This window comes from Oryctolagus cuniculus, chromosome 1 (genome assembly GCF_051225735.1).
Source record: "Oryctolagus cuniculus isolate XC-2025 breed Fujian yellow rabbit chromosome 1, ASM5122573v1, whole genome shotgun sequence".
Taxonomy (NCBI): Eukaryota; Metazoa; Chordata; class Mammalia; order Lagomorpha; family Leporidae; genus Oryctolagus; species Oryctolagus cuniculus.
In genome coordinates, this window is record NC_142867.1 from 149,195,263 (window position 1) to 149,213,714 (window position 18,452).

The 18,452-nt window shown below is 37.2% G+C and overlaps 1 pseudogene; it reads right to left on the reverse strand.

Annotated features, from left to right (window-relative positions):
• Nucleotides 1-646: 646 nt before the first annotated feature.
• Nucleotides 647-721, reverse strand: LOC149128695 (small nucleolar RNA U3; annotated as a pseudogene).
• Nucleotides 722-18,452: the final 17,731 nt, after the last annotated feature.

Consider the following 18,452-nt stretch of genomic DNA (forward strand, 5'->3'; position numbering starts at 1 on the left):
CAGTCTATCCACAGACTCAGCTTCACAAAGATGGCTGTGACATCTTTATCCACAGTAATACTCATTAAACAAACGTGCCTTTGCGTGTTTGCCAGTATCAGGTTTTCTTTCAGAGTCTCTGTGTGGGAGTCTGATGGGATATCCCTCTTAACAAAGCAGCCTCAGCTCTGGGAGTTGAAATCTTACCCCTTTTCTGATTTTCACAAATGTGATATGGAATGATGTGGAGCTGGATTTTCCTCTCCTTCTCTCTCTCTGTGAATGATATCATCCAAAGGATCAATCCCCCAGCCTGGTGGAGGCTTCAAACCAAACCAAATCCTGCAAATATGTAAAATGAGTGCTTATTCTGACTTAGCCAAGTAAAAACCTCAATGATTTGATGAAAAGAAGTTCCTTTCACAGAAAAACTTCCATTAATGGAGCATATGTATATTCTTAGGGTAATTAGGAAACTATCAAACAAATTTTGTTGTCACAGAGTCTTTAAATATCTACATTTCCATGCATTGCATTACAATGCTTTGGCCAATGACAGATTGCTAGAGCAGAAACTTTTGTTGCCAAATGATGATATAATATCATGACATCACTGGGCAACATATTATTTGTGTGTTTGTGATGATGCTGATATAAATAAACCTACACTGCTAGCAGTATAAAAACATAGCAATACAATTAAGTGGCGAACTATAGAAATGATCCCTGAAAGTGTAGTCTTATAGCAATACAATTATATATAGCACAATATACATTGTAATGATGTCAATCATGTTACAACTTTAGGTATTTACTATATTATATTTTGTCATTGCTGTGGAATATTTTGCTATTTATTTTTTAAAGAAGTTAACTGTAAAACAGCCTCAAGCAAGTCCTTGAGTAGATGGTCCAGAAAAAGACATTAAAATCATAGCAGAGATGACATCTCCATGTGCATTTCTGTCCCTAATGCCTTCCGGGGGATAACATACAGAGATGGAAGACAGTGATACTGACAATCCTGAATCTGTGCGGGCCTAGGCTAATGTGTGTACATGTGTTTTAGTTTTTAACAACAAAAAAGTTCAAAAAGTAAGATATAAATAAAATGAAAGATAAAAACTATTATGAAACAGTCAAAAAGTTAAAAAGTAAGATTTATAAAGTAAAAAATTGTAGTAAACTGAGACTAATTTGTTATCACTGAAAAAAATTTTCTTATAAATCTAGTGTAGCCCAAGTGTCCAGAGTGTGTAACAGTCTACGGTATGGACAGTGATATCCTGGGACTTCACATTCTCTCCACACTCACTCACTCACCCAGAGCAACTTGCAACTGAGTAAACTCCATGATAAATGCCCTAAACAAATTACTGTTTTTGCCTTCTATGCCGTATTTTTATTGTACCTTTTCTATCATTAAATATATTTAGATACACAAATAGCTTCCATTGAGTTGCAGGTGCCTGCAGTATGCAGTAATGCAACATGCTGCACAAGTTTATATCCTGGGGGCAATAGGCTACCATCAGGACTATGTGACTACGTTCTATGATGTTCACATAATGACCAAATCCTCTAAGGACACATTTCTCAACACATCCTGTCTTCTTCGTTAAGCAAAACATGACCATGATAAGTATGTCCAGTTAAGACTGAATCTTCTATCTAAAGTTTTATAAAAAATTAACCCGGTGCCAAAACCTCAGCAGCCTATGTCTAAACCGTTTGGGATGAAAAGCATGAGACTGAAAAAAATCCCACAGATTCAGAGGTCAGATATTTTCTTTCAAATTGTGTTACTTTTCTATTGTTGCCCAATAAATTACCAGATACCTTGGGGTTTTAAACAATAGAAATGTTTTATTTCACATCTTCATAGGACAAGTATTTGGTGTGGTGTGCCTGGATGCTCTGCTCAGAATTTCTCTAGGATACAAGTAAGACACCAGGCGAGTCAGCGGTTCTCATTTACACCTGGTGTCTTCCCTTGAGCACACTGATTGTTGGCAGGATTCATTTCTTTGGGGTTGCCGGACTCTAGATATCTGCTTTCCTCCTCGCTGTGGGTCAGGGACGAATCTCAGTGCACAGTGTGGGTATTCTATGCAAATGAGAGCACAGTTCTCTGATCTTTTATGTGACTGGTTGGAGAATATGTGTGATATCATCTTTTAAAGGTTAATCGTTGAACATAAATTACCACCTTTTAAAGGGCTCATATGATGAGTTTAGTCCCACCCAGATAGTATCCATATTTTAACATAACCTAATTGTGGGAGCCTCCAACATAGGTATAGTCCAAAGGATATGCAGGGCCTATACAAGGGTGCTTCAAAAATGTGTGTGCAAAATGGAATTAAAAGATGAGCTTATTCTTGTGCAAAAGTTTTTTTATATACATGTATATGAGGTGTTTTCAAGCAGTTCATAGAGAAATGCATCTTTTGAAAAAACTATGCATGGATTTCAAAATGTTTTTGTAGCAAAAATAAACTTCTCTTTTAATTCCATTTGAAATGAAATTTGTGAATTCCCCTTAAATAACAGAGAGGTGGGAGACATTGAAGGCTGTTTTGGAGCTCTGCCAGTCACACCAGTGCTTTCCTTTGGAAGAAATGGGCCTTCCTCTTAACCCTTAAAGACAAACAAAGGCTATGGACTGATACTAAACATTACTGCATTTTGTCTGTAATAAAAGCCCTGAAAAGTTGGATTCAGAAGGTGGAGGAAGAAAGGTTAAATGAGAACAAAGTGAGATACAACAGCCTGGCTTTACTCACAGGTAAACTTAGATCTAGATCTACTTGCATCTGTCTTTATGGAATCTGAAGCTCTTTAAATACAATTCCCCTGCTCTGTATGTTGTGTTCAAGAATTCTGATGTCAACCTGATTTTCTTTACTTTATAATAACTCCAGTCAGAATCTGAATCTCCATGTCATTTCTGTAAAAAAAAAAAAAAAGATAAAAGACACGTGATTATCTTTTTATCTATTAAAAATTTATTTATTTGAAAGGCAGAATTACAGAAAGAAAGGGGGGGGGAGGGAGAGAGAGAGAGATCTTCCATCTGCTGGTTCACTCTCTATAAATGTTTGCAACAGCTGGGGCTGAGCCAGGCCAAAGCCAGGAGCCAGGAGCTTCATTTGGTCTCCCATGTGGGTGTCAGGAGCCCAGCTATTTGGGCCGTATTCTGCTGTTTTCCTAGGCATATTGGCAGGGAACTGTATCAGTAGTGGAGCAGCTGGGACTCAGACTGGCTCCCAGATGGGATGCTGGCATACAGGTGGTGACTTTACCCACTGTGCCACAATGCCAACCCCAAGCCTTTATTATCTTGCCTTTAAAGGAATACATATATGTTTTCATGACTGACAGCCATTGAATCAGTTCATTAGGAGTATGAGTAATTCTTTCAGTAATGAAAATTTTCATTAGCTGTCCTCCTTTTAAATAATCTTTAAAAGTAATTGTTAATAGAAAGATTGGAAACTGGTGCTGTATTCAACCTTTGGTCTCCAAAAGTAACACACTAGCTGTGAATTATGGAATCTACATATAAGTATAAATGTTGTATAGATAAGGAGAAAAACACAGTTTCTCCCTAGAAATCTTTTTGTCCATTGAAGAGGGTGGCTGGTAAATTATGAATCCTTTAGTGAGTTCAGATGATCCCAGAGACTCTACATTCATGATTAGAATTTAAATTGAAAACAGTCAGGACATGAAGGGATTTTCCTGTGTATAAATGAAAGAGAAGTGAGTTGAGTACATTGTTGAAAAAAAAAAAATGGAAAAAGGTTGAGAAAAGGAATATGGCTTGAGTCTTGTCCCAAGAGGATTTTAAAGATGTTTGTAGAAAAAAAATGTGAAAATAAATTATATTAATCTATCCATTATTGTCTTAAATTCAGAGCCCATTAAGACAGGCCCCAAAGAAAGCTTTGGATGACCCTGTTCTGCCCAATTAATTTTGAAGTATTGGAAATCAATTAGTTACAATAAACAAAACTGTTCTCATTATTTTAAGGAGTTCACAATTAACTTCGAAGAAAAATGATTGCACACAAGGATGTGCTGGAATTGACAAAGAATACTGTGCATCCCTTTTTTCTAATCCTAAATCTCTTTTGCACTTCCAACACCAACGTCTGATAGTGAAATGAAACTTTTACGTAGTGCTCTTCTTTTTATAGAACTGATTTAAATATTGAAACGTAGGATTTTTCATTCAAAGTACGTGCTATAGAAACTGAAATTCTTCTGTGAATGTACACATAACATGGTACCAGTTTTTGTTTGGTATGCTTTTAGGCTGCACACAATAAAGGATGAAATGTGCTTAATCCTTTTCTCAATCCTTCTAGCCACTGAGGCACTTGGCTTGCCAAGTTACTCCCTTTGTACCAAAAAGGACTCATTGTTCCTATCATTAAATGCAATAGACTTGTTTGATAGGATCTGTTTGCTTGCCTTCCTATCTGGCAGGCTGTTTTGCATCTGCAGTTTCCAAGGTATTCATTTGCTTACCAGAAAAAAAAAAATAGAAGATTAGGAAAAAGCATAATCTGCATATTTCCTACATTACTACATTGATTCATTATGTCATTTCTAAAAGAGGGATAATATTATGACTCATGAGTATGGAGGGAAATGGAACATTTTATTTCTTTGTTGGTTTAATAAGTGTACATTTGATGGTGACATGAACTAATTGCATAGTTACCATGAAATAACATGTTCTATTTTTCTGTAATAATGTAGTAACTACATAGAAAATTCTTAGGAAACAATGGTAATGATATGGTAATATGGTAATGTGATAATAGTGCTGTTTATTTTTCCCAACAACTATGCAATTAACTGTACATAAAGTACAAAACACACCATTTCTGACTAATGCATATACTTGCCTGAAGGGGTTTCTTCCTGCATTCTCTGACCCTGATTGCCTCTTTTCCATATCAAGACCCTTGCACTCTTAGCTGGCGCCGCAGCTCAATAGGCTAATCCTCCACCTTGCGGCGCCAGCACACAGGGTTCTAGTCCTGGTCCGGGCGCCGGATTCTGTCCCGGTTGCCCCTCTTCCAGGCCAGCTCTCTGCTGTAGCCAGGGAGTGCAGTGGAGGATGGCCCAAGTCCTTGGGCCCTGCACCCCATGGGAGACCAGGAGAAGCACCTGGCTCCCGCCATCGGATCAGCGCAGTGCACCGGCCGCAGCGCGCTGGCCGCGGCGGCCATTGGAGGGTGAACCAACGGCAAAGGAAGACCTTTCTCTCTGTCTCTCTCTCTCACTGTCCACTCTGCCTGTCAAAAAATTAAAAAAAAAATAAATTAAAAAAAAAGACCCTTGCACTCTTCAAAGATCCAAATCTATTCCCTTTTCACAGTCTTTCTTCTTGAAGCCTGACAAGCTATTCATCCTTTAGAGTTCTATCAGGAGGTTTAGACCTGAAGCATGAAACTGAAATACTGTGTAAGGCTTTATGTTAAGTAACCCAGTAGTCACTGGAATGGCAAAAATAGCAAGGCCAAAGGATGACTTCCAGCACATCATCTTTGGATAACCTGACTGTGAAGGAGATCTGAGACTCTCCTGGCAGGTTTCACACTGAGCTAAACAGGACTGAGTAGTCAGAAAGAAAGGCACATATTTAGCTCCCAGGGAGAAGCAGAGTAGGAAACACTAGTTGCATTTCCTCTGCTGGACAATCCATAAAATCTACACACACACACACACACACACACACACACACAGAGTCTTGGAGAGAAAAGAGGAGAAAGGGCTCCTTCATATCTCAGCAGGCAGAAGGAGTTTTAGGACTATGAAGCAAAATTACTTCTCTGTGGAAAGGAAAATATCACAATGGAATTGTTCTAAGCACTGGTGTGAGTCTCTGTGTGTGTGGGTGAACAAAGAGACACACAGTAAAAGAGACTAGAGACATGACTAAGAAGACAAGGCAGAGAGGTACAGAGGCATACAGAACAAGTGACAATGAGAGAGTAAGAGGATGAAAAGAATAAAGAGGAATAGAGATCATGAACAGAGAATGACACAGAGAAGGAGACATGCACAGAACCATGGAAAACAAAATAGATTAATGTAGAAAGAGAGAGGGAGAGAAAAAAAGAGGGGGAGAGAAAAGGCAAGAGTAAGAGCGAGATCAAGATAGAGAGAAAGGAAATAAGAAGCACTACACATAATACTGATTTTTAGAGAAAAATAGAGATTCAAAGAAGGAACAAGACAGTAGGAGAGATACTGGGAGAGATAGAGGTAAGGGTAGAAATAGTGAGAGATAGAGAAAGAGATTAAAAAATAGATAAAATCATCTCTCTCTCTCTCTCTCTCTCTCTCTCTCCCCTAATGTTAAGATGACTGTGGAGCCAACTACTGAACATACTTCAGACCTTCCTGACTTTTGGTCAGCCTTATTCTAACTATTTTTGGAGTGGTATTGAGGGTTGTGGGCAATGCTTCTGTTCATTATAGAATTGCCTTGCATTTTCAACTTCTGGTTTGGTACCAAGTAATGAATCATACAGCCTTAGAGGAGTACTGTCATTTTTTCTCTGGTCTAATTTAAATTCTCTATGAAATACCATTGCAATAGTGACTTTTAACATTTTTCATGATTTATACTGTTAATGAGCAAAAAAAAAAAAAATAACCAGAGCTGGTTGGGATGTTCTTTATAAAAGGAACAGAGTAAAATAAAATCCTGTACACAAACCTTACAAAAGTATTCCAATTCAAAAAGGTCCTATCGAAACTGATTACTGTAAGTGCTCTCTTCTACTTAATGTACATTAAATGGCATTTTTCAATGACTGGGATAGCTGAGTAGGTTTCTTGCCCACAGAAGAGAACTGATTGAATGGAGAAGAAACATCACAAAGGCAGAGGAAAGCCATAGCTTCTTCTGATTGAATCCAAAAGATAACTTTAGGTTAAAGGAACACAAGGAATACATGAAAATCTTCAAACAGGGTACACTGAAGCCAAGTACATTGTATTCTGGTTGTCTAAAATCTGAATAATGTACCTCAAATTGAGAATTTTCTAAAATGTATCCTATATTGTCTGAAAGGGATGTTGCCATGTGATGATTCAACACTTTGCAAACAGATTAAGAAAGCCTCAAGACTCCAAATCCCCCATCCTCTTCTTATCAGCAATCTACCATGTGACCCTGTGAAAGATGTGTGGGTCTGGGTTGTTCCCTTCACAGCCCTAGCCTTTTGTTCATCACCCCACCCCACTTTTCTTTTCAAATAGATATATTGATCCCTTAACTAAACTTATTTTCAATGTGAATTGTTAATAAGGCAAAGTTGATAGTTGATTCAATTAACATTTGAAAGATAATGGGGAAGTGGTTCAAAACTATTTACCCTACAAATAAGAGTGTAGCTCCCCACCCCCATCCTCCTGTGTGCAACATGTTGCTAGTCAATGTGCAGAAAGCATGGTTGCCCAAAGCCCAGTGTGCTCACAGCATTCACCTCCTTTGGAGTTGTATCAATATAGTGGGCTGAGTTGTGTCCTCCCAAGTTTACAACTAAGGAAAACAATTTCCTAAGAATCAACCCTAATAACACCTTGTTCTTGGACTCCTCTCCTCTAGAATGATAAGAAAATAAATTTATATTGTTTAAGCCATGTAGTGTATGGAAGCCTCTAGCAAAGGAATGTAACAAATCATCATCATGTTTACAAAAATCATTTTCAAATTGTAGGTACTTCTTATCTAATGAAAGCTATATTTTATTCAAGATAAACACCTTTAATAGGATATTTTAGGACATCTTAAAAGTGACATTTAGGACAATAGTTTACTAAAATATACTCGATAGTCTTATTAGACCTCAATTTTCCTTTGCCAATTAAACGTGAGAAGTCCTTCTGTCTAAAGTCTGCACTGCCTGTGTGGGGAATATCCAAAATTCCAGATACCCTCTATATTTTGAATGAAATCCAAGCACATGTTCACTAAATGAGCAGAGACTTTTATTCTCCTTTGCCTCTCCTTCAGAGGCTTTTTCTCCTGATAATGTCCTTTCCTTTGTCACATCCTTCTATGGAAAGCTATGTATCTTTCCTGTCTTTCAGACTTTTGTAGACATTCTCTTTTCTTTTGAAATATAGACCAGTTCTATCCAACATGTGACTGCCAGAACTGTTCGTTACTAGTTTTGCTAATATTTCATGAGATGATCAGGAGCTTTCAATAGAGTGCACATTATCACGAAACTCATTCTTTTGTTTGGGTATTCAAATAATATTATTGTTCTTTGAAAAGCAGTAGTAGCAGTAGCAGTTGCAGTAGCAAGACCTTCCCAATGAAAGAAAGAGTATATTGGTTCGCCTTTTTCTACAAGCTGTTTATCTTGCCTAGGTCCAGCACTTTGAACGATACTGCTCTATACATCTCTTCTTTATTCCATGACTTTGCATTAATTTTGAAGACCAGCAATCTTATTTTCTCCTGCTCTACTTTCTACTCTAGATTCTCCAAATTAGATATTTCTTTGGTTTCTTCATTACACTTCTACGCTTTGAGTCCTATTCTGTTCTTTTGAATCATTTTCCAACTTAGAGAATTATCCTGCATATCAGTGTTTACTCTTGGAACTTTCCTTGGTTGTCCCTTAATTTACACTGGATGCAAATTAAGCTTTTTGCAATTGCAATTCTTATCTGTTCTTAGAAAATGCAGCCTATCAAATTTCTCTTTCCTTGCAGCAATTCAATTTTACATTTTACTCTTTGGACATTGCCTGAACTTGTTCACTGCTTTCACTATATTGATAATTATATTGCACTATGCTACAAAACAATGCGCCTTTTCATGTTTTAACTTCTAAAAAATTAAAGCAACAAATGAAAGTGTGCTGCGGTATCAGTATCTTCAATGGAAAAACCAGATTTCTTTTTTTTTTCCCTTTTTCCTATTACAGAGTTCTTTCCAGCATACCATATCCAACATCAACCTATACGTGGATTAGAAAGTAATATTAATCACTTAGGATGCAAGTATTTGAGGAAGAACATTTTTGGGCTCACTTCCAACTCAGACCCGCATCTATTGTAGTCACTTGTTTTTCCCTTGGACTGGTTTTTCAGAGAAATGTTCTGTGAGGAGATGTTTTGCACTTTTCTTTTCCCTTCCTCACCATCTTGCTCTTCATTCTTTAGTAGATTCCTTTTATCTTGCTTATGTTCCTTAGACTCATCTTGATGATCCCCCTTCTGTTTCTGCAGACCTCAACTTTCTCCAAGTTCTGTTTCATCTGTCAATGGCTTTTACTCTAGAGTTTCTCTTGTTTTTTATTTTAGCAATTGTTCCTGTAATGTTATCTCTATTTAATCATTTTTCTTCTCTGTAAATTCTTGATTTGTCCTAAACATGCTATTCAGTGAGTTTCTGTAGACTCATTATATCCTGTTTGTGATTAAGGAACTATTCTTGTAGTTCATATTTAGCTTAAAAAATACTATGGATATTGTTTAAACCAAAGATTTAAGACAAAGGCTGATTTTCCTATGTCTATACTTTCTATCACGTTTTCTGTAGTTAATCACAAAGACTCCTAATAAATGTGTTGGCTTACTAGGTGAACATTTCTAAAGAAGAAATACTCTTGGGAGCGAATAGGATGGGATTTAGACAATTAACTAAACTAATGTATTTCTCAGCCTGAGATATCCCGGATGCTTTATAATATGCTAAAGGTCAACACCTTATGATTTATTCTATTCAACTTAAAGTAGAGTAATGGATCATCAATTTTATATTATAGCAATATTGTTTAGCAATGGTTCTTACCTCGGAGTCTGAGAACTGAGAACTTGGCCTTTAAATTCAGACTAAATTACATCACAAACCTTCCCTTACTACTTATACAGGGCAAATTATTCAGCCTCTCTGAGCCTTAGGTTTCCACTACTTCAAGTTGGGGGTAATAATGTTTCCTTTCAACATTATACAGATTCAAACTGTACAAGTCAACATAAATTCTTGCAATTCCTGTCACAGAAAAAAATGACTTGTAGATTATACAAGTTACAAAGGAAACTTGGCTTATATGATGGATCCAAAAACCATTTTTGGGAACTTTGAGGAAAATATAGAATTAGCCAGTTCTTTTCCAGAGACACTGTTACTGAGATTCAGTGAACAGGCCTATTTGCCTTCTTGAAAAGAGAAATATGTTGTATATATCAAAATGCTGGAGGTCAATTAAAAATCAGTAATTAAAAATAAAGGCACTGAAAGTTACGATTACAGGCGCTCCTATCTTCAGGTGCTTATTTGAACTTGAATAACTTGTCATGAGAGCAATTTCACATAACTTTCTCAAAACAGTGTGGTCTACAGTTTTAAATTTAATGATTCTTCTCAGCAGGGCTAAAGAAGTCAGGCTACATAGTGGGATAATATCGCTGATGTATTACAAAATGTCTAGCATGTAAAATTGCTCAAAAATTATAACTATGATTATGTTCAATTAATGAAGAAGGCTTTGATGAATCCACAAATATCTTTTTTTAAGAGTTATTTATTTATTTGTTGTTGAAAGGCGGAATTACAGACAGAGAGAAGAGAGAGATGGAGAGATCTTCCACTCAGTGGTTCTCTTCTCAAATGTCTGCAATGGCCAGAACTGGGTCAGATTGAAGCCAGAAGCTTGGAGCTTCATCCAGGTCTCCCACGTGGGTGGCAGGGACCCAAGCACCTGGGCCATGCTCCTCTGCTTTCCCAGGCACATTAGCAGGAACCTGGATTGGAAGTGGAGGTTGGGTCTTAAACTGGCACCCATGCTGGAAGTCCAGGTGACGATTTAACACACTGCAACACAGGGCCATCCTCCTTGAATATCTTCTAAAATTGCATGATGGGTATGAATTGGATGCATTTTTCTGAGGGTGGGGCCACATGTTTTATTTGATTATTACTTGGTTCTTAATGATTCAGAGATATTTTAGGTTCTGTCCCAAAAGTGGACTCTAACCAGAGTCTCTGTTGAACTTAAAGATGTTTTGGGACTGATAGTAAACCCATGAGACTTCAGTTTCAGGGTAGAAAAAAAGACCAGTCACATGCATATGATAATCAATATTGAAATCTGGAAGCAGGCCTGAATCTGAAGAGATGTTCAGAGGTAACATTATGATAGCTATGAGTCCAGCTAATACACGTTTCCTCATGAATCTAGGCATTTAGGAACCATTTAGTAGATCTGGGACTGAATAAGTTCCTTCCTTAATTAATGATACTTGAAAGTGCCCCCTTCAGAGATGCTGGTAATTGGCAGTGGGTAACAGGCTAGTCAACTTTTCTGGTGGCTTTGAGACATTGCACAATGATTCTAGGATATAGAATCCTACTTATTTTTGACAGCTCAAATTATAGTTCATCTGTCAGAGGGCATTCCCACATTGCCAGATGGCCCCATTTCATCAACTACTTATCCAGCTATTCCTACTATAATGTTGACTATATCTGTGTAGTGATTATTTTTATAGGAAGTTAAACATGTGTTTTTCCTAAAAATCAGCTAACTTCAGAATTTATATTTTCTACTCTAGTGAGCACAGACTTGCTGAACCACCAGACTGGCTGCGTTTTGAGCAATGTTGTGGTCCAGGAGTTTTGTTTTTCACTCTTCGTGTTTGTGTGTGTGTGTGTGTTTTGTTTTTGTTTTTGTCTCTTTTTTTTGTCTTTCAGTAGTAATTTTGTGCCATGATACATTTGCTGGCACCTTGGCTAGCTATGTTCATGCATTCCTTTACACCTTCGAAAACTGTAAATGTAATCCAACGCACGGCTGTCAGAGGGAGTCCAGGAAGTGGAATACTGCAAATCAGAGGTGTGCTGGGAGAGATGAGTGTGTGCAGCAGATAACTGTAGTTGATTAGCTAGATTTAAATAGTGTCAGATGAGTTTGCCAGGTGAAAATAAAAATTGTCAGTTCAGTTTAATTTCATGGTGAATCAAACAAGGAAATTAGATTCTGCTACTCTGTCAGTTTGACATCCACAGCAAGTGACAATTAGAGATGATGGGAGAACTTATACTTGCTCTGAAACTCTTGATTTTCTGATAGGCATGTAACTTTTATTTACCCCTTGCATTATAGAGGAGTGTGGAATAACAGTAGCATTAGTAAAGGTTGCTGGAACATTCTGGATATAGACTGAACAGCCACAGAAAGGGCAGGTAGAGAAGCCCTGAGCTCAGTTTCACAGTGACATTATCAGATTGAGAGCCCTGCTGGAGAGTTAATCCCTGAGCTGTTCGTCCAGAGGGGTTTAAAACTGAAATGCAGATCATAACACAGTGGTCACACCTCTTGCTTCACCAGACAAGATTACATTAGAGCGAGTCAAGGCTGAAAGGTGAGGAATGAAAGTGACTCTGACTTGAGCTGTGGCAGTCAGGCCATTGCAGTTGATTGTAATTTTCTTCGTAAACCCAAGACCAAAGCATTGAGCAACTTGGAGGACTCATATTTAAACACAAACACTTTTCCAGATACTCTCCTTCACCACTTCTAATATAAGTAAATGGAATTTCAATACCAAATTAGGGTTCAAAGAGCACAGAAAATTTAGTAGAACTGGAGCATGAAATGTCCACATGGGAAGTTGCTTCCTTGATTTGCAGCAGCAGTTCTTGGCAAGAAGTGGGTTTCAATAACACTACGAAATCCCTGACTTTGCCTCCAAAAAGGGTTTCAGGGTTGATTGACAACCTTTGGATAGCAAAGGCAGCATTGGGAGCTATACACAGAATAAGAGACAAAGTATGGTTTGATTCAAGTGCAAGACAGAGACTAAGATTTCTCATCTTTTTATTAATCATATTTATAATTTTAAGGTATCATATATTTTGGGCATATGAAGACAATAATTGGGAATGGGGATGCTAACTCACATCTCTCTTCCAACTTTCTCATGAACCAGGACAGTTTTAGATCTCAGTCAAAAGAAGATATTTCCTATCCATTTGCCTCTCATTGCTTAAGGAGGAAAATAATTCTAACACTAACCAGATATTAATTTTCTAGCCAAAATAATGTCAGCGTTCCCTACTAGTTTCTAATTTGCCTTTTCTCACAGCAATATCCAAATTTTTTGTCATAACATAACCAACAAATTCCAAGATAATAGTAGGAGAGTTAATGCAAAAGAATATGACTGGATACTTTTGGATTCTAATATTTTGGAGCCAGGAGAACTGCGGGGACATTTACCAAATGAAAACTAAACAACCAAGTGAGAAATATTTTACTATTCCATCGAGAATATTTCTATAGTTATTGGTGATTTTGAAGTTATTTCTTTGTGTAATCAAAGGAAAGCCAGGCCAAAGAGGGAAAACAAAGTCCTGCAAAATTTGAAGGTGATGATTTCAAATGGGAATCAGATAAAAGCAAATGAGATTGTATCCTAATTATTCAGACTTGTGATAATTCATGGAGGTTGAAGAGTGAAGAAAAAAGTGAATTAATTACTTCTTATTTATTTCCTACTTTTCCTGGGGTCCAAATTTAAACCTAGAAATGGGAACAATGCTTGTTGCTCAACTATGTAAAATTCTAAATGATTTGGTTAGTGCTCATGCTAGATTTCTAGTGTAAAAGTGGAGTACTCTCGTTCTAGGATACTTGTTCCATCTAAATTCCAAAAGCATCTATTTAAAAACTTCTTCAACACTCTAAAAATGAGGTAAAATAATGATAAACAACTTGAGCTAGAAATGAATCAGTAGCATACAGCTCAACAGTCTTACATAAATCCTCACATTTCTAAATCTTGTCTTTTATCGGAAGGCTAATTGATGCTTGAGTATATCATATGAATCACACAGGCAAGATAAATATTTATAAGTGTAAAAATGGTGTAATATTTGAAAAATCTAGAAAGAAGCTCTCTTATTTATTTAGTATTTGTATTCACTGTATTTCTTAACCCCTGAATAGCTACTACCTAGTTAAATAAAGTATAAATTAATGTCTACTTTTTTTGTCTTCTCTTTTCCTTTCCCTTCATTTAATTTTCTTTCTTTTTTATTTGTCAGAAGTTCTTTTAGGGCAATTAAATCTTTAGTAGACTATAACCTGAAGTTCTATTTTATTGATGGTAAATACTTGAAATTAAACTCTAATATATATACTTCAGTTAATATTTTTGAGGAGTCTTTGCAGGAAAACACAGGCATAAAGCAAAAGAGTTGCTTGCTATAAAATACCAGAGGGCATTTATCTATGCCATTACCCTATCCTCACCTTGAAATCCTAGGTGAAGATCTATATTAGCAAAATATGATATAAATAGGATCTCTCCCTGGTTTATAAAATGTTACAAATTATGATTCTGACTTTTCCTCAAAGAAATATATTTTGCTTCTAGCACGTTAATTGCCAATTGGAACATTCTCTAGCTCGGCCATCACACAATGCCATGGTTCATTACCTGCAGATACTTGACTCACCGAGCCAGTGGTTACATGCAGATTTCCAAATGACTTCATAAACACGGGAGCACATACTGTTAAGCAGTGATTAATTCCTACAAGACCATGTGATGCCCTGTAATTCCTTAATGGTGCCAAAGTGATCTATCGTGTGCGTGCAGACTTTGGCTGGCTCAGCAAATGCCCAAGGGAAACATGCGGAACATCTCCCCTTGCAGCATTTGTGCGGATGTCATTCACCTTGGAAAAGGACCTACAGCTTGCGTTGAACACATACTTTAAGAAACTAGCACGTGCAGTGGCTCAGGGGGCATAAAAGCACATCTCTTTCCTCTTAAAGATGTATTATGATTTTTTTTATAGTGCTCACGTGATCATGATGCTTGACAAAGGGAGGTGGGACAGCTGACCTTTCTCCATGTCTCTGGAATCTTTGTTAGCGGAGAAGGTGGGTCCCTTTTCTTTTTAAATATATTTTGAGATTCCTTCTTCATTATACAAAAAGATTTGTCTAAGGATACACATCAGTAGCCAGTTCCATCAACAACAGAGAAAGAACAGAATGTGTTTAGAAACCAGTGAGGTTACAACAGCAATCAACATTTTCCAGCAAATCGCCCCAATTTTAAATGAGAATTCTGGTGGCTCTGTGATGTCAGACAGCGTATTTTGATTAAAACATTTCTTTATTGAATTTTTTATGGACCCATTACTGGAGTCCCAGGGTACATATAAATATTTTTTTTTTCTAGAACAATGCAATCCAGCAGAGGTGGGACTGGGCCCGGAGTCATAAAATAGGAAACATTAAACTCAATGGCTAGGGAGTGCACAGTGTCCTAAACATCAGTGAATCAAGCTCTCCCTAGGGCTCAAGCTGCTCCCTGAACTAAATTAGTGCTTAGGGGAAAACTATGAATAATGGTACTGCAGACATGGTTGGGGCTGGGAGGTCTCATTTCTATACCATTTAGCATGTTAAGCTATCAAATATATCCTTGTTTATGTAGAAATTGTGGCCTCCACAAAGCCCTGGTCTGGAGACAGGCATCCCAGGTTCTTGTCCTGATTTGAACGTTTAGTATTTGGGGAATTTTTATAAATCACTGAAATTATCTCAGGTTCAGAGGCCTCATTGTGGACAAAGAGATAACAGTATCTGCTGTGTTGGGACCTCCCTAAGATGGCCAATCAAATGATGGGAAATAACATAACTGGAAAACCATCTGAAAATCTTCAAGGTGGGTATCAAGTAGAAATTGATGTTATTTAATTGATGATGAAGACATCAAAAGAAGCCCTCAAAATATTTTTTAAAGAGAGAAATTGAAATCCTTGACTTTAAAGTGATCTCCATTTAAGCTGAGCCTTTTGTCTTAAGGCCTGACCACCATTTTACCTTAATTGGAATCAATTCTAGAAATGATGAGGTGGACTCAGTAGAAATTCCCACAACGTTATGCTCTGCTTGCTGAGCAGGTGCCTATTTGGTCCAGAGTCATAGGTCAGTGGTGAGGACTGAGAGTGTTCTTTGTGCTGATTCTCTAGGCTCTAAACTGAGAAAGTTTCTTGCAACAAACATAGTTGGAAATGAAGAGTTGCATGCAGTTCCCATTTTATTGTAGAGGAAATCATAACTTTCATCTCCTTTTTCTGTTTATTGAGATTGTTTGCCTGGTTTTAAAGATGTAGGGTTGCAGGCACTGAAGCCAGATAATTCATATCAATTTTGAAGGCATCTCGGATATCTTCCTATTTCTGTGTGATTTGTGTCTGCATCTTTCTCTCTCTTTGTGTGTGTGTGTGTGTGTGTGTTTTATAGTATTGACAGAATGGATAATTCTGGAACAGTACTCCATAAATGTCCAAGGTGTTGAGAAATCCAAATAATAAAATAGATGTTTTGCCCTAGTCATTTACCATTCAGGTGAATACACTTAGCTGATATTAACTCTTCAGCATTCAAGGGCAGATTCTCATAAATAGTGAAGTGCTAGATGCCATCACAGATTATAAAGCATTGCTTTAAAATCATTGCAATTCCTAAAGTGGTTGTTAAATATGACAAAGATTGATGTTGATGTGCTTTGTAGTTCTTTATTAAGGAATAGTGGCCAAGACGTGGAACTTCTATATACACAGAGCTGCATATATACAAACTGGCATAAACAATTGTTTTTCCTCTTCAAATGACTTCTGATTGGAGGAGGTCATAGACTAATTAATAAGCAACCTCACTGGCCCATAGTCTTTTGACACTCTAAAGGATTAAAATGCTATATTGGGTTGATTTGAAAGAAGAAAATTCATTCTCATATAGTATACTCTTACTATTGAGCCAGCAAGAAATTTAGATTTTATTCAATTTAAATTTAAATCATACACACATTAAAATAATAAATTGAGGTAGAATGATTCATTTATTGTCAGGAAACATTTTTCCCCCTGAGTTTAATGTCAAAAGCCAGCAAGCTTTTAGTCAACATTTACTGTTGGCTAGGTGGTAGGTACCAGGAAAGAAAACTGAATGAAATGTAGTCCTGCTTTAAAGCTGCATGGAGAAAGGGAAGGAGACCATTAATTCTCCAGTCACCATATTCAGGGATCAGAGCTGGGGATATGGAGATTGCCACATTCATACTGAGACTGTTCCGTATCCTATAGAGGGAGGTAACAAGTGCTGCTTCAGTAAGATGCACCCCAAGGCTTCTGACGTAGGCCATTAAGACAAAGAAAGACAAACAAAGAATGGGTGGAGATGGAGGAAAGAGGGAGATGGAGGACGGTGCTGCTGAGGGCACTGGACTTGAAAGTATTTAGGTACCACATATGTGGTGAATCCCATGTCTTTAAGCACAGGCAGTTATTGCATCAACGGCCTTGTTAGTTATAGGAATGATTTACTGCTTCAAATCTTCATTCCTCTGAAATCAGGCAGACAAAAAACCAGTTTTGCATCTATAAAGATTTTCAGTGGTAGGTTTACATAGTATAACATTCTTGCAAACTGAAGACATGTGGTCATCAAACTTATCTGGGCCATAAGATTACTTTCTTTATTTAGATGTCTAGGTTTATTTGAAAATAAAATGCATGAAACATTCTTCAGTAGTTTTGTTATTTTATGGTCCAGATAAGTACCTTGAAAGCTTTGGATGCTGGCCAATCACTCACTACTAAATTAGGTGATACCATTAGGGGTCGAAGCACATTTCAAGAAAAACATTCTTTGTGCTTCTCGTTCTGTCCCAATGAGTTGTAGACTCTGATTCAAGTGAGCTAGAAGGACTCTCTGGCCTTTTTACTATAAAACCTACATGCAGTTGGCTTAGTTTCTGCCTGTTCTCTGAAAGAAACTTTCTGACTGCTGTGGGTACAGTTTCCTCTCATGATACAGTGATTCCTGGTCTATTTTACCTTATTTGACTGCTTAAGACAACAGACAAACGGAATATATAGATATGTAGGCAATAGATAGACTTAATGATAGAAAAGATAATAGATAGATGTAGAAAGACAAGTAGAAATCATACCCTAAACAAAGTATATCAAATGGTAGAAATATCATATGTTCTCCCTGATTGGTGACAACTAACTGAGCACCTAAAAAGAAACCTGTTGAAGTGAAATGGACACGATGAGAAACAATGACTTGATCAGCCCTTGTCCTGACTGGGATTAAAATCAGACATCATGCTTTTAACCTGTATGATTGGGAGTGAAGGAGGGGAGGGGTAGGAGATGTGTTGTTACAAAGTTCAGTGTGTGAAGGTATTTTGATTTGTCCCCTTCAGAATAACATTGCAAACAGCATTCTTAGGGATACTCTCTAAGAAACAATACTTCAGGAAGTCACTGGAGCTAGCAGTCAAGTGCCACATTATTTTTAATAAGTTAGACTATTCTGCTTTGAAAAACATTTTTGGTGTTTGTTATTATACTTTGTTTTTCCAAAATGGCAAGATTTCTTTCAATATTGAAT